This window comes from Furipterus horrens, unplaced genomic scaffold (genome assembly GCF_987537825.1).
Source record: "Furipterus horrens unplaced genomic scaffold, mFurHor1.1.pri manual_scaffold_3, whole genome shotgun sequence".
Lineage (NCBI taxonomy): Eukaryota > Metazoa > Chordata > Mammalia > Chiroptera > Furipteridae > Furipterus > Furipterus horrens.
The window spans coordinates 144,034,699-144,049,046 of record NW_028327173.1 but is presented as its reverse complement, the minus strand read 5'-3'; positions in this window follow the sequence as shown (position 1 = coordinate 144,049,046).

Sequence of the window (14,348 nt, the reverse complement as noted above, 5' to 3'; positions counted from 1 at the left end):
GAATGACCCTTCCTTGCAAGGCAAAGAAATACCGGCCCCTGTCCGATTTTGTTTATTTCAAAATAGAGAACGTGTTTAAAAGTTGTCGCAGTCCTACCTACCTACCTACACACGCACACACACACATACACCACGCTCCCCCCCACCCCCCGCGTGCCCTGCCTGTTCCTTCTCCCGTGTTTCTCAATTTTGCTGGAAACGGAAAGGCTAGCTGAAGTGCTAAAAAATAACCCTCCAATGCCTTTGACACTTGATCTTACTCTGGTGCTTCATGTCAAATGCAAGGTGTGAGACTGGTCCTATTTCAGAGTGTATGGACTGTTTTCCAACTGTTCCGGTGCACAGAGGCGTTTCCTCGGCTCTCCAGTGACTCTTCCCGTGATTTCTGACCACCCTGACGCGAGGGCGCCCAGATGCCCGGACCCGCCGACTCCACCGCCAGCCTCTACTCCTGGGGAAGGCGCGGCCAGAGCAGCCTTGACTCAGAAAAGTCTTCTGACCAAAGCTAGACCTCCTGCAAAGAGTGTATTTTCTGCAGTGCGGAACTTTAGTTTGTGGGGAGTTTGGGGGTTTTGCTTTTTAAAGCACTGGATTGCAGGATTTTGTGAAAACGGCTCTGAGAAACGAGGCGCGGGGGAAGGAACACCGGGTGGGAAGGACGGCAGGGGGAAAGGTTCTTTTCTTGCCAGAGTACCAGGACGTTCTAGTTTAAAAATTCGTTCTTTTCCCTTGCTTCTTCCTAGAACCACCCCACCCCCCGCACCCCGCGTCACGCCTTCTCCAACCCTCCGCTTTGGGGACACTCCACGACCCGGACAGGGCCTGGGGACTCCAGGGAACAGCGGTCCCGGGGCAAGGCAGTGGCAGCCAGGTCTTCCCTCCAGTGAAGTGATATCTCAGTCGGGTTGTGTCTGAAGAATTGCTGGGGCTATTGTGTCAACTGAGGTAAAAAGTTAAATATTTATACTCCAAGTTGTCATTCTTTTTTGGTCTGTTTTGAAGAAGTTCAGTGCATTCAGACTCAGTTTAAAAGTAAATCCTGGTCTGGGGAGAAGCAGAATCTGCCTCCTGCCACTGGAGTTGACTTTTTGAAAGGTCTTCATTTAGCTCATAAGTGGAAGTTAGTTATCTGCAAACAATCGTGGTACATTTAAATATATGTGTATAACGCGTGTATACATAAACACACATTATACATATATATCTATAATAAAGAAAAGCAAGTGTCCCAGTTGCAACTGAATCCAAATAAAATTTCCAGTAAGATACTCTCACAGATGAAGAAAATATGAAAATCTCCTTGCATTTGTCTCAGTTCGACTTAATGAAATTTGGAGACGTTGACAGTCTGGTCAATGTTCTAAGTAAATTAATGCAAAGGTCCTTAGGAAGAGACTGAAACACCTCTTGCCATTAATCTTAAAGCACTTGAAGAGTATGACTAAAAGAATGGGATCACTAAGCATTATCATCTCAAATAGCTGTTAACTGTCTCCACCCCTTTATTGTGGCAACAAAATAAATTCTCCAGAGGAATGGTGTTTTTTCCTATTTATCTTTGTTTTTGTTTTGCTTTAGGGGCAAAGAAGGGAAAACAGAAGCAAAAGAAAACCATCTCAAAAGTCTTGTATTTGCTGCTGTTAAAAGGCTGTTGTTCATTTCGGATTTCCTCATCTTTCATTATAAAAAAAAAATCAAAAGATGTGTCTACACTGGGTGAGGAAAAAACACTAACAATAACAGTGAAGGAGCATTTGTTTTTATTTCCTTTTTCCTTGAAAAATAAATATTTTTAATATCCACTAATTTAGCGAGTCTGAAGCTGTGAACATGCAAAAGATGTTCCCTTGTCCACGTCTATTTGCTGACTTTCACCACTTGAATTTGGTAGGCTTTTGTGTCAAATAGAAATTATGGAAAAGAAAAATAGGTATTTGCCAAGAAACGACATTACACTTTCAAGCAGACTCCACCTGAATCTGTATTTGAGTGCTGGGAAGCATGTGTGTATATGTGCTATTTCCCCCTAATAAACATCAAAGCCTTCATTAGACATGGACAAAGAGGGGTGAGAACCCTTTTACTGGGTATTCGAACAAAAAATAGAAGCAGTGTCCTCTGCTCCTAGAACCCTAGAAAGGACACCCCGAAAAAGGGCACAAGTCGGTGTGTTTTCCTTAAGAGCCCTGAGTTTGGCAGACCTTTCAGAGAAATACACAGTAATTAACATTTGAAACAGCAAAATGCTGAAATCAAGGGCAGTGGCTAACAAATAAATAAAATAAAATAAAACATGCTAAAAATTATTCTTCAAACCCTGCAAATTTCCAGATGCCACAGAAAATCAATGAAAACCCGCCCCTCCTAACTGAGCAGACAGTTCTCCTGCCTGGTGATGTTTCCAGTCTCAAGTGGAGTCGGAGCTTCCACCTCCGCTGGAGCGGCAGGAGTTGTTACCCTGAGGCCACCGGGAAGGGAGGTAGGGTGTCACCCTCCCCTCAGCCCACGATTCCCACCTGTTCCCTTCTCCCCTAGCGGAGGCCCTGGAGAAGCCGGGCACTGGATCAGCCCGGAGCCGGGGTATCGCGAGCTGAGTCTCCTATCAAGCCATGATAGGCCCCCCGGAGGCCGAAGATCCGGCCAAAGGGATGTAGATTCGGAGTCCCAGGCACACGCAACAGCCTGCCCAGTCCCGGGGCCAAGCGCCTCTGCCCAGGTGGACAAAAGGCTCACAGGCCATGCTGGTCTAGGAGCGAATGTGAAAAGCAAAGGAGGGAGACAGTTCCGCCCCGCCCCCCGCGCTAGTTGTGTGTATGAAACACGTGCACGTGGAGCTGGCCCCTGGCCGCACGCGTCAGCTGGGGAAGTTCACCCGGGCGGCTCTCTGGGTCCTGAACCCACACTTTCCCCTGCCCCTCACCCTTTCTGCTCAAGACACCCTGACAGCTCCCGAAATCCAGGCCACGCCTGCACAGGTGTGGTGCTTTTAACTAGAAGGCGCCAGAGAAAAGACACCCGGGAGGAAAGGCGGAGGGGTCGGAGGGGCGCACGGGGGGTGGGGTGGGGGTGGGGAGGCTATATAAGAGGTTGGGAAGAAAGATGGTACTTTCCAGAACTCAGACATCCCTATCTTCTCGTTAATTGTCACCATACTCAATCTTTCCACCCTGACCCACGTTATCCAGCGAGCAGAGAGAGCAGAGATTGATTCGCGGGAAACGCGTGCTTACGGAAACGTCTGGTTTTGACGCGGGAGGGCTCTTGAGACCTGCGCAGCCTTTGCTTAGATTCAAAAGTATGATTTTAATTTTCTTAATGAAGGCGCTCTCTAGAGCTCAGCTGGTAATGGCTGTACTGAATTTAATAGACTTCTGTCGAACAGAAAAAGACGGATAACTATCGGTTTTAAGTAATCTGCTCTAATGCAATTATTTTCCGAGGTTCGAATGTCATTGTGCAGAGAGGGCAGGAGTGAATTAGGGCCCCGGGGACCACGGACTCGGGCCAAGGAAACGGCCTGAAATACCAGCCGAACTTGTTTTGTGAGGTGCACTGGGTTTGGGGGTCGGGGTCGAAGGCTTCAGAGCCTTTTCTTGTGAAAAAGCTTTCCCTCTCGCTCTCTGTCTCCGTCTCTCTCCTCTCTCCTCCTTTTCTTCCTCCCCCCTCCTGTCTCCATTTCTTTTCTCTCCGGACTCTTCCCCTTTCTTCTCATCTCTTTCAAGAGTTAACGTGAATTTCCTTTTCCTTTCGTATATGTTGCCTGTTTTTGTATATGGCAGGCGGATCCATTCAGTCCAAAGTATTTCTCCAAAACCCTCACAAAGAAGTAGGCTCTTGGAATGTGTCAACCCATTCACCCTTTGAAACCAGTAAAATTGGGGTGTTTAAGATAACTGATGACTCTGTGTACACATTACATAGTCAATACACCAGGAGGAATATTTCTATCTAAATACAGAGCCAATCCAGGTCACTGTCCAAAACAAGCCCCAATCTTAGCTCTGACACCAATTGTCCTTACTGGTAGTTTTTATTTGAAATTATCCAAACTCTTCTTACCTCTCCATTTCACTTTGCTTGGTAAACACAATCTCAGGCAAACATGATTTTAAAAAATAAAAATAATAACACTACTGGTAATTTCCTTTCGGTCAGTAAGCAAGTCAAATCCCTGCAAGGAAAGGCTTGTAGTCTCACCTAGAAGAAGGATTTGAAAACAGGCAGGCAAGCAGGCAGGCCCGCAGGCCGGAGAGCTGAGCACTGGGCGAGAGCCAGGCACCCTGGAGCCCAGCTCTCTTGTCTGACCCTCTGTCCACGGCCATTCCCAACCTCCCTTTCCCCGCTAGCCCCTCTCTCTCCGAGTCCTGGGAAACAAAGAAAGTTCTTGGGACTGACGCACAAAAAGGGGTTAAGTAAACCCTGAGTTAAAGGTTTCTGTTCCAGACCCCGGAGGTGAGGAGAGGGTAGCTGGATCTGGTGTGTCTCTGACTCAAGTTCCACAGAGCGACTCGGCCTACAGTTCTCAGCCTTGTACATCCTCTCCCTCCCCGTCTCCCTCTCCCAGTTTCCCTCCCTCTCTCTGTTACACACACACACACACACACACACACACACACACACACACACGTGCACAGAGCGCATCCACAAAGCTCTGTACTATTTCCTCCCTGACCCAATCCTACTCACCCCCTCCCTCGCTCCACTGCGTCTCACATCTTAAGAAAATAAAAAGAAGGAAGAAAGAATATTAAAAATAAAAACAAAACAAAACCCGTTGGCAAAACCCCTCAGGTCTCCCTGGCTGGGGAAGAGGACAGTGAGTGCTCCAAAGCAGGAACTTGGGGTGCAGTCGGGAACGAGGCCCTGTGGTGGACACCCTTCTTGGAGGGTGAGGCTGAGTAAGGGCGGGGGGCGCTTTCCACCTTCCTCTCCCCGGGCTGCTGGAAAGGGAATCGGGACGAGAGCCAGTCCTCGGGCCCCACCGGCTCCCGGGACTTGGAGAAGCCGCGCAGGACGGGCACCTCCTGGGTGCCGCGGGGTGACTGCCTGGGGCTCCACTCCGCGAACGATAAAGTCTGCGTCCCGAAGAGCCGCGCTGGAACTTCTTGAAGCGCTCGGTCTCCAGCGCCCTTTAATGGTGGTGAAGGCCCAGTTTGCTCCCGCAACCACTGAGTGATTTCATGACTTCGGCTGCCATACGGCAGGGAAGAACAGCCCTTGGCTCAAGGAGCAGATTTTGAACGGGAGAAAGGGTGACAGAGCCTCCCTCTTCATCTCCTCCCTCCCTCCCTCTCATTCTCTCCTGGATGAGTCCCTGCGTCAACACTTCAGCGGCTCTCTGCAGGGAAACTGCTGTGTTGTGTTGTGTGGGTGGCTTAGGAGAGCAACAGCAAAGACCCAAAGAGCCTCCACGAGGTTTAGAGGTATTTAATTCTGCTTTTGAAAGCTGGTAGGAGAGGAGGGGGGGAAAGATCCTATTATCCAATAGTGAGTTTTCCAAACTCCCCTTCAGCCAAGCAAGGTTAAGAAAGGGTTTGTAAAAAGTGGAGCGCGGGGGCGGGGGGAGCCAATTACCCACCATAGTCCCCAGGAAGGAACCTGAATAGAGTAAGAATCACAATTCCTAACCTAGCTGAGGACTCCTTGCAAAGATATCTTGGCCTCCCAGCCTGTGCCACTCGTCCAGGCGGGCCACTCATCCAGGTGGCCGCTCTGCAGGCTCTCAGTCCATTCTCACTCATGAAGCAACTGACTAGATTAAGTACGAGAACACACAGGGAGGCCAGAGAGTTAGATTTGTTTCTCCCTCACTTACTCTCCTATTTTAAAAGTCAATAGAAGATAGCATTTTTCCCTGTAAATCAAATATATAATTACATTCCCATAGAATTAAGGCATAAAAATTATCTTATCTTCTATCGTACTCAGACATTTTTAAAGGACTCTTCTAGACAGGGCATGCTTTTATAGAACAAAGCACTTAAATATAGGCTTTAGGGATAAATAACACTAAGAATGCCTGATGCCCCCTTCCACTGCCTTCACATAAATAAGGGGGCATAGGAGGGAGTCCTAAGAATATCTCAGATGATAAGACCTCCTAAAACAAACTAATCAATGCACAAAAACGACACATTGTGGCACCTTTAAAGTAAGTGTCCCTAAAACAAGAGTCAAATACCTGACTGCAAAGTTAAGATTTTTCTGCTTACTTATTTAGTCAGGTCTCATAATTTTAATACAGTTTAAATAATCTACTCAGAAGGGGTGCTATTGTCCACCAGAACAGAGCAAGGGCAGTTGTTTATACTTTGAAGCTTATCCATTGGCCTTCGGACTTTTAAATGTTCAAGTGAAGTGTAAATAGAATAAGGTCACAGATGATCGACAAGTTCAAGTTACTTAGCTCAATTATCAAAATTTTATTTCTAAATTACGTTCAATTTTACTTTCCTGCTTTGCTGTAAATGACCTTAGAAAATTCAATGGGAGTGAAGACTTTCCACCATGTCCTATGTGTATTATGATTTATTCGTACAGTCGTTTTGTGATGTATGCCTCCTTTAATGTTCCTGTGGAGCCTCAGTCTTTACAATTATATTTAGAAACATGGCTATCATACTAATTCAAAGGCAGTCACTTCAAAGACACATTGGTCACTAAATTTGGACAACTTTCTAAAATATCTCCAATTCTAAAGTGCAGACAGAACCTGCAGACTCTTTAGAATCAAATTCTGTGGATACTGGCATGCTGTATTCAATGCCCACCTATCCAAACAGTAGACAGAATGCAATTTATAAATATATACCTTATGACTCCCTTTCTACACAATATCGCAAAAGTTCTCCTTCACATTATTTAATACATATAACCAAGCTCTTCAGGTTAAGGCTCCTTTGCCACATCTGGAAATGATTCCTTTGCTCTTACCCCTTGCCTCCCCCCTCTACCCAGTCAGCCACCAGTGAGAGAAATGGCTGAAGCCTCCTCTTCCACCATTATATGATAGCATCAGCTTTTAATCAATGAGAGGCACTCCTATTTAAATTTACAGGATGACTCTTTATTTCATTTATCTTTTCTTTTGGAGGAAAGTGAAACAAGAGCACCACCCTTATTAATTATAAGATTGATGGGGTGAAAAAAGCCAAATGAATTTGGCTTGCAAATTATTAGTAGGGATATGAATATTTATGATAGTGCCAGGAACTGCAGTCATGAACCCTGGGTGTCAAGCTTGGGAGACAGTCAGACCAGTGCATTCAGTGAGAATTCAGCAGACCCCCCAAATTGGACATGACACAAATGGGAACTTCTAAATTAGACCCAGGGTGGGCTCCCATCTAATCAGTCCCCTCTTTTTTTTTTTTTGGCTTATCTTGCTAACATGAACTTACTTCTAGTGACCTCTATCATAAACTTTAAAAAGCTTTTAAAGTGAAAGCAAACACCTACATTTTGTGAAGAAAATCTATGTTTGTGTTTTTACTACTTGATAATCACTTACAGTTTTTCTTAAGTCCTCACCTGAGGATACACTTACTGATATTAGACAGAGAGGAAGGGAGAGAGGGAGAAAGGGAGAGGAGAAAGGGGGAGGAACAGAGGGACAGAGGGACAGAGGAACAGAGGGAGATGGAGAGAGGGAGAGAGAAAAACATTGATGTGAGAGAGAAACATTGATTGGTTGCCTCCTGACCGGGGATGGGACCTGCAACCTGGGCATGTGCCCTGACCAGGAACTGAACATGCAACCTTTGGCATATGGGACGATGCTCCAACCAACTGAGCCACCTGGCCAGTAATCATTTATGTTTTAAATCAAGTTTATCTGTAAAATATTTGTGACATATATTTAAAAGACCTAAAGTTATTTTTTATTTAACATTAAAATATTGGAAACCTAAAATATCCTGGGTAAGAAGAGGATTTAACTAGGTATAATCTAAGTTAGATACAGACAGAAAGGAGAGCAGAAAATAAAACAGCAATGGAAGAGAGATGAGAGGACAGCTCTTAAAATCTCTTTGCCTGTTTTCTTTTTTCTGCACCAGACTTACTCATACTTTAGTCCCAAAGTGAGAAACTTGACACAAAAGGAGGAGGAAGAAAAGCTCAACGTGGAAAGGGAAAGGGTGAAAATAATTCAGTAAAAGACAAACCATACCTTCTTTTCTTCCGCTCAATTATACATTTCAGAGTTTTGTAGTGCTTTGGAAAAGGGGCTGTGGATTAAGGCTTAATGAGTTCAACTACTATCTCACCAAAGATTTCTTTTCTGTAAAAGAATCATTGAGCGGGGGTGACCCAGTCTTGTGAGATTAGTTCATTCTAACATCAGAGCCCACTTAGCACATACATTTTGAAAAGGAAGACAAGTTGTTTTCAACACAGAAATGCTAAGCATTCTAAAAAGCATAAGCAATTTGAAAAGTGTTCCTCAAATTTTCTGGAAAATATATATTTATATTTTTTCCACAATTGTAAGTGGATATTTGTGCTAAATTGATACATTATGGATATCCTACCTCAATTTGTCCATTCTGTGTAAGAATATCATTTTTTATTGTATAAAATTAATTTTAAACATTGTCATTGAAGCTATTGGGTGACACTGGTCAATAAAACCATGTAGGTTTCAAGCGTACAGCCCTGTAATATATCATCTGCACACTGTACTGTGTGTCCACCACCCAAAGCCTCTTACTGTAACCATTCGCTCCCCTTTGCCTGCTTCTACCTCCTTCACCCTCCTTCCTGCCTGGCAATCATCGTACTGTCATTCATGTCTATGTGTGTGTTTTTTTCTTAATCCCTTCACCTTTTTTTTTTTTTTTCAAGAAGCAATACCACTGACAACAATTTACTTAAATTCAGAAACCTTGAAATTGATGCATTTTCTATCAATCCCACTTGGTAGATAGAGTAAAACACACTCAACATTTGTATATCAATAGTGGCACACATACAAATCTGTTTTGTTCAGTTTAAATGCTCTTCAACATGTCATTTCACATTTTTCTGGAACATGTTATGGGTTAGTCATCCTGTTTCAGCTCATTGTTAAATCTGTAACCTAATGAAAATTCAAAATAGAGTATTTACTTGGCTTGGATTTCAGAGCTAGAAGGTGGGCTTTTGGGATAATTTGTCCACCCTCTTTTTTTTTCTGGCAAAGAATTGGAGGCCTGAAGATAGCAACTGACTCATGAAACTAATTAGCTCCAGCTTCTGACAAAGCTCCTGAGTCCAATTTTTCTTATGATATGGTGCTTTCCCATCTCCTGCCCTTTATTTTAGAGTACTATTTATAATACTACATGCAGACTTTTCTACTAATATTTTTCTTTCCAGCACACTGACAATGAAATTCTTATTAAATAATAATAAGGTATTGACTGGTCTGTTTGCCAATATGAAGATTTGTTGTTGATCTGTGATGTCTGTATTGATTAGGCAAGAATGAGATCTATTTTCTACCTAAAAGATAAATAGATCTCAGTACTGGCACAAAAACAAACTTTGTATTAATAGAAATCCTAACTTTTTCTATTTATTGGTTATGCATCAGCTCAGTCAATCAAGCTAGAAACAGATATAAATAGGAATAATTGAGAGCGATACCTCAAAATCTCCAAAAATGTTCACCAGGGATATTTAAACTGATATGAGAATTCCTGACTTCAGCACTAGTAGCTTGCTTCGAGGTAACCTTCCCGTCTGGCTCTTCTCTTCACCCCAAATTGAATCCTACACGTGCTCCATATATTTTACATTACGGGAATCCTATTCATGCCTGCGATGATCTCATATTTATGATGTGGCCTCTTCTGTCAAATTGTTATTTCTGTAGCTTGCTGTCAAAAATGTCACTCAAAGTTTTCTTTCCACCTCTCTTTACCCTCTGTCATAGTAACTTAGAAGATCTAATCTAAGTGGAATCTGCTTCAACTATAAAATATAGCTAGGAGAACTTTTTCCTTTCCCTTCCTGTCTACCTCCACCATCCCCTCCCCTCCCCACAGCTTTATCTTCCTCCTGCTTAAGGGCTGTGGTCCATTGTTTGTCCTGATAGTAAAATGATTCACCCAAGTAGTTTCTCTTAAGGTTCAAAAGCCTAACATTGAAGAGCCTAACATATGAGAAAAGTTTAGGTCTAAACATATCTGGCATATTTTCTGAGTCTCTGATACTTATGTTAATACTTAAGCTTAAGAGAACAATATCAGAACAAAAATGCCCTCCAACTATAGAAAGTTTTGGAGCATTAATAGCAGATATTTGATTTTTGAAAATATAAATAAAATATTGAACTTACAAGCAGCTAAAACTCTCTTCCTTTATCAATGTGACCTCCTTTTTAAAAAAATATGTTTCTGATAGTATACATAGAAAACCCTATAGACTCCACAAAAAAACTACTCAAACTAATAAGTGAATTTGGCAAAATAGCAGGGTACAAAGTCAATATTCAGAAATCGAAGGCATTTCTGTACACCAACAATAAAATCTCAGAGATAGAAACTGAGAGAAAAATCCTATTTACCATAGCAACAAGAAAAATAAAGTACCTAGGAATAAACTTAACCAATGAGGTAAAAGACCTGTACTCAGAAAACTACATAACACTGAAGAAAGAAATTAAGGAAGATACAAATAAATGGAAGCATATACCATGCTCATGGATGGAAAGAATCAACATCATTAAAATGTCCATACTACTCAAAGCAATTTATAGAATCAATGCAATCCCTATTAAAATACCAATGACGTTTTTCACAGACCTAGAACAAATACTTCAAGAATTTATATGGAACCAAAAAAGAGCTCGAATAGCCACAGCAATTTTGAGGAAGAAGAACACAGTAGGAGGAATCACAATACCTGATAGCAAACTATACTACAAGGCCACGGTAATCAAAACAGTCTGGTACTGGCTTCAGAACAGACATATAGATCAATGGAACAGAATAGAGAGCCCAGAAATAAACCCAGGTCTATACGGTCAACTAATATTTGACAAAGGGAGAAGGAACATCAAATGGTGTTGGGAAAACTAGACAGGGACATGCAAAAAAAATGAAACCAGACCACCAGCTCACACCATACACCAGAATAAACTCAAAATGGATCAAAGACTTAAATGTAAGCCATGGCACCATAAAAGTCCTAGAGGAAAACATAGGCAGGAAAATTTCAGATATCCCATGTAGCAACATTTTCACTGATACATCTCCTAAGGCAAGGGAAATAAAGGAAAGAATAAACAAATGGAACTACATCAAACTAAAAATTTTCTGCTCAGTTAAAGAAAACATCAGCAAGATGAAAAGGAAACCAACCAAATGGGAAAATATATTTGCCAATGATATCTCAGACAAGGGATTGATCTCCAAAATATATAAAGAACTCATACGACTCAACACCAAGAAGACAGACAACCCAATTAAAAAAATGGTCAAAGGACCTGAGCAAACACTTCTCCAAAGAGGACAAACAGAGGGTCCATAGACATATGAAAGAATGCTCAACATCACTAGCCATCAGAGAGATGAAAATAAAAACCACAGTGAGATACCACCTCACACCAGTCAGAATGGCCATCATCAACAAATCAACAAACAACGTGTGCTGGTGAGGATGTGGAGCGAAGGGAACCCTGGTGCATTGCTGGTGGGAATGCAGACTGGTGCAGCCACTATGGAAAACAGTTTGGAATTTCCTCAAAAAACTAAAAACGGAACTTCCTTCTGATCCATTCAGTGATTCTATGCTGGGAATATACATTAAGAACCCTGAAACACCAATTCAAAAGAACCTATGCACCCCTATGTTCATAGCAGCACTATTTACAATAGCCAAGTGCTGGAAACAACCTAAGTGCCCATCTGTAAATGAGTGGATCAAAAAAGTGTGGTACATTTACACAATGGAATACTATGTAGCAGAAAGAAAGAAGGAACTTCTACTATTTGCAACAACATGGATGGAACTAGAGAGAATTATGCTTAGCAAAATAAGCCAGGCAACGAAAGAAAAATACCTTATGCTATCACCTATTACAGGAAACTAATGAACAACACAAACAAATGAGCAAAATTGAACCAGAGGTATGTAAACAAGGAGTGGACTAACTGTAACAAGGGGGGAGGTGGGAGGGAGAGAAGGGGGTAAGAAGGGGAAGGGTCTAGTCAAAGAACATGTATAAATGACCCACGAACATGGACAACTGAGTGGGGACTAAATGTTGGAGAAGGAGGGGACAGGGTGCAGGGAAGCAAGAGGGGGGAAAAATGTGGGACAACTGTAATGGGAAAACAAACAAAAATTTTTAGTGGGGGAAAAATGAAAATATGAAGAATGGAAAGCCAGTTCAGTGAATATCAGAAGGACAAGGATTTTCCTTCACACTGTATATTTTTCTCCCTATCTGATCCCTCCAGATAGGGATCAGATAGGGATTCTCAAGAAGTAATGACATAAGTTTATTTGCATAAAACTAATAAGACCACTTGTTAATAGAGGTTTTTTTGGCCAAGATGTTGACTGGAACGTCATGCCTAAAGGAGACATGCTTGGGCTCTGGTTGTTACCAAAAAGCCCTGAGGAACTGGGAATGACTTTTGAAGGTAATAAAAGCCCACGAGATAAAAGGCCTGGTACCATGGTTGGTTGTGCGGTCCACAGCAATCTTTCCAGGGAAGGAATGAAGGCCGTTTTCCTGAAAGATGGCTAGAAGGACCTTAAGGCACAGTGGAAAACCAGGAGAACCTGGAAAAGACAGGTGTTTATAGGCAAGGCTGAATGCCAGGTATGTGGTTCTGCTTCTGTGCCCTGAAGGGCAGACTGAAAGTGACCCTAAATGTTCCTTGTGTAAGTTCCAGCAAAGTAGAACTAAAGATCATAAGTGATCATTTTCTGCTCTTGTTGTGTTCACGCAGATGAACAGGATAAATCAAAAATGAACTTAATGCAGTCCCTTTAATGACAAGGAGGGTAATCTTAGGGAGAAAAATCATTATTCAAGGAAAATCACAATGATCAGTGGTAGACTATAAAGTAGTGCAGCTAACTGTGTTTAAAGTTTCTTTTCATTTAAAATATGTTTTCACTTGAAAGTTAAACTATGTCTGTGGTATCATCAAAGATGTTTAAATTACAAGCAAGAAGAATGTCAAATGCCTTGCAACTGGATGTCTTTCCTATAAGACAGTCCTACAGATTTAGAGACTTGTTTGTGGGTTATGTTACAGAAATTAACATGTGTTTTCTGTTTTCAAAGGGCATAAGCCTATGATCTCATTACCTGAGTGATTGTACGTATAGGCCTCACTTAATCCTGTCAGCATCGCTGCGTCCTGAGACTCAACAGTTTGGCTGAACTAAGTGGCTGGGTTGGTGAAGAATGGGGTGGTCTGTGGGCTTCACTTTAAAACTGGTTTCTCTTTTCTATCCCAATGGCTTGGACTGAAAGGGCCCAGAGGTCTGAGAGGGGGGAAACCTAAAATATTTCCCTCAGCCCAAACTAAGTATAATGGGCAAAAGGGTTTTGGACAGGTGAGATGTGCCTGGCATACCTTCCTCCAAAGAAGCCCCTTTTTCCCCCTAATGCGGGACATTGAAAAATTAATCCCTACCTTTTGTCATCTATTAGTTATGGATTGAATGGTGTTTTTTAACCCTTTTGCCAAATCTGTTGCCCCCAGAATACAACAAGGATGCCAGCCTGTTAAACCAAGCACGCCGTTGTCCGGAGACAGCCAACTGACCTGGAGTCTGCACGATCCTTCCCCATGTGGGAAGGCCACCCTCCCCTCCACACCCCCACTATTATTAGGGATTTCTGGACTTAAGGGTAGGTAGGTCGATGACCATGTCCAGCTTGAAGCAGCTAGAGGAGCTTGAAACCTTCGCCCATTGTCCTTTATAAGATTATAAAGGGTCTTAATATCTGAGAGGGAGGGATTGTTATTTTTTATTGTTAAAATAATTAATTAATCATTTATTTATTAATAAAAAAGGAGAAGAATATATGAAAGGTTGAAGTGGTAGAGCTTGTATGTACAAACCATGGGCATGGACTTGGGGGGGATTGCTGGGGGAGGTGGGGTGCTGGGTGGAGGGGAGCAAAGGGGAAAAATTGGAACTATTGTATCAATATAATCAATAAAATATACTTAACAAAAAAAATAAAATTAAATAAAAAGAAAATCCATAAGAAGAAAAAAATATGTTTCCATTTCATTATTTTTACATGAATATGATAAATGGTCATTAGATTTAACCATTTTTATTTAATGTTTATAAAAACTGGTAGGTTTTCAAATTGATGTGTCCTGATATGG